Source organism: Rhamphochromis longiceps, linkage group LG4 (assembly GCF_057381845.1).
Source record: "Rhamphochromis longiceps isolate RC_006_pf linkage group LG4, R_longiceps_female_GT1.1, whole genome shotgun sequence".
NCBI classification, from domain to species: Eukaryota; Metazoa; Chordata; class Actinopteri; order Cichliformes; family Cichlidae; genus Rhamphochromis; species Rhamphochromis longiceps.
The window spans coordinates 25,351,266-25,354,782 of record NC_140560.1 but is presented as its reverse complement, the minus strand read 5'-3'; positions in this window follow the sequence as shown (position 1 = coordinate 25,354,782).

Here is a 3,517-nt window from a genome sequence, read left to right as displayed (position 1 = left end):
AAGTCTGCGCACAGCTGAACAAAGTCCAACAGTTTAATTAATCAGAAACTTCATTTATTGTTTACCTATTTACAGGCTGCTCTGGCTGAAAGATGAGCCATCTTTGCCAATGATGGTACACGCTGACAGTAAAGTAAGCTCAAGTTTTCATTTTACCACCTATTCTTAAAGCTATAGGCTGCTTCTCTGTCTTTAGGCTTCTACTTTGAGATTTGCGGTAAGGGGTAGGAGATTGGGTGCGTGTGTTTGGGGGATGGGGAGGTGTCACCATAAAAGAAAATGACAGCTTTCAAAACAAGTGCGGAGTTACAGCTAAGTAGTAAAAGGCTTTAAATTCAAGTCTCATTTATATGGCTGTTCGTATTAAATTTAAAAGGCAGTCCCAATTACACTGATCTAGGACCAGAACCTCTTACAGCGGGCAGCAGTGTGAGTGAGAAGCCCATGACAGAGCTGGTTTGGGCTGGGCAAACGCAGTAGGGTGAGCCGTAACGGCCTTTGGAAGGATCTTCCTGTAGATGAATGAATGGATTAATGGGGTCAGTGAGTACCAAGCTGCTGAGAAAGGAGAATCCCAGCCAAGGCAGCCATTTTACATTTTACTTTTACTGCATGTGGACCATTTTCCTCTGCTGGTTTTACAGAAGGCCGGAGGAGGGTCCAAAGGGAGCGCGGGAGAAAAAAGAGAGGACATTTTTGACTGCTTGTATATAGGACATAAAAAGTGGGGCTACAAGTTATACGGTTATGATTTTATGAACTCTCAGCCACTTCAACGACTACACTGTAAAGGAAATTACCAGTGATAGATTTGACGATCACCAGCTGATTCAGATGAATTGGTGAAAGAACCTTCCTCGTGACATTTAACTTTAAAGTTATATCCTGTCTTAACATCCAAAGTGTAGTTTTTCAGATAATTTGAAACATTTTGCACTTTAGTATTTTGGGATGTGACATGTCTAAATTTGCCACAAGGAAAGCTCGACTCATAGCGCTTTACAGTGCAAGCTAAACAGGCAGGGTTCTGGCCCTTTAAATGGAGCTCTGAGTGCTTGGCAGGCTAATAGATGCAGTCTTAAGGTGCTAATGGATGGCAACCTGAAAAATGGTCTTATCTGAAAAGGTCCAGGACAGTTATAAATTAAATAATCATGCTGGCCACATTAATCCATGTTCATGCCCCAGGGCCAGACCTCAACTCCTCATTTGATGTGTGTGAGCTGCATATATGTATATTTGTGGATGTTTGCACTAGCCAGCTGCTTTCATTCACCCCCTTGTTTGATTAATATTTCTTTCTCACTAACGTTTAATTGCAAATTCGAACACATGTTATGGTTAAAGGAGAAGTCAAAGACAACTAAAAGAGACATTTTTGTCTCTTATTGGGGATGTCCACCACACCACCACAATTTAAATGATGTACAGTTATGGCTCATAAGTTTCCTTGAATACCAGGCAACCACGACTTGCCAGGGGGTAGGGGCATCTGAAGGGCAGGAGACAGACAGTCCTCATTAGTTAAACATTATTCCTATCATCAGAGACTCACGGCACATCACTGACAGCATTGCTTCATAGCACACTGCTTTTCTGGATTCTTGTGTGCAAGCGGAAACAGGAGCGGACAGCTTAAAAACCTCAGTTCATCACTTCTTATACCTAAAATCAATTTGAGGCACTTTGCCATGAATTAATTCAGCTTCTGCTTTGTGTTCAACCAGCCAAGCGACTCATTTCTATTTCACAGTATAACCAAGTGAGCACTAGAATCCAAATTTGGAAGGCATGGGAAACATCTAGCCAACACTGCCATCTACTGGGCATCGATCAATTGAACTTCTCTAGCCAGCGTGTGAAGATAATATACCTATTTTTAAGCATATTTTTCAACCATATTTTTCAGATTATCTAAAATCAAAGGTTTAGTGTTAAAATATTTTTTCCTAATAGCCAGACTGAGTTTGTTGTGTTACTGCATTCATTTACATTTGATATCATATCATCACACAAATGGGACAATGCAGGTTGATATAAATAAATAAAATCAATATCAACAAACCGGTGTGCTTTTGACCCTCGCCGGCCTTTTATGAAGTTTGAAAAATTTTAGCCTATTTTCATTTGAATCATTTATTGTTTCATAAATATTAAACATCAATGAAATACACACAAGAGGCTACATTGTGGTGTCTGTTAACTTAACAAAAAGGAAAAAAAAAACAATGACATGTACAATGTAAATTAAAAACAAAGTAACAAACAAAAAAAACCCCATTAATTTAAAAGACGTTTACTCAAGCGACATGACTGTGGGGATTTTCCTAAATGTAAAGCTGTAGAGTCACTGAATTAAACAGCTGTTTTCACTTTCTAGCATCTTTACTCCACGACCAGTAAACGGATTTTGACATGAGAAATTTGTGCTTTGTCTGCGTCTCTCCTTTAAAATAAACTCTGCAATTGCATCTCCTCTGATGCTATTAATATGTAATCTATTGTTAAAAAGTAAACAACTATGTGCCGGGTGAGGTTATGCTGCCACCCAGTGACCAGAGGGCAAAAACACATGGAAAATTATGTACAGTGAATACATGTGTGTGAATATGGGGATAGACTGAGTGTGAATGTGTGACTGCACAGTTCAAGGCAACTGAGAGCAGAGCAGTCAATATTTTGTCAAGTCTGAAGAATGAAATTCTCAATACAGACAACTGTTTGGTTGTTGTTCTGTGTGTGTGTGTGTGTGTGTGTGTGTGTGTGTGTGTGTGTGTGTGTGTGTGTGTGTGTGTGTGTGTGTGTGTGTGTGTGTGGAGATAGGACTTTTCCAGAAAACTCATCAAATAATTAAAATAATTAATTATCAATCAGTAATAATTGCTCCTTTGTGGTTCCACAGGGAATATTGTCCTTTCAACAAATAGGCGTAACATTCAGTGAAAGCATAGCCTTGCTTCTAACAGCCACCAGGAGGTAAAAATTAAGTCCAGTTGTCTACGGGAAAGCAATTTCCTGATAAGTTTACAGTCTCAATCACTAGTTTATTTGGAAATTGTGATCCTGATCACAATCCAAGACAAATAATAGGAAAGGCTTTATTTTTGGGTGTACATACCTTTTGACAATGACCATGTGAGCATGCAGTGAGCATGGAGTGGCTCAGAATCCATGCATTTGACACGACTCTAACATGGTTAGCTGTAGACTGTCTGGTCTTAGCATACCATTGGCAATGTGCAAGTGTGCACCCCAAAAACTGAAATGCAGCCTCTGTATGACTCTGCCAGTCTCTCACGTCATTGTGAAGACATTCTGTCCCACTCTTCTTTACAATACTGCTTCAGTTTATTAAAGTTTGTGGACACTGTTTTTTTTTTCACAAGTCTTTTAAGGTCCCACTGCAGCATTTAAGGCAGGTTGAGGCCTGGACTTTGACTGAGGTCAATGCAATACCTTGATTGTTTTGTTTTTCAGTCATTCTGTTATCAATTTCCTGCTGTGTTTGGGTCATCGT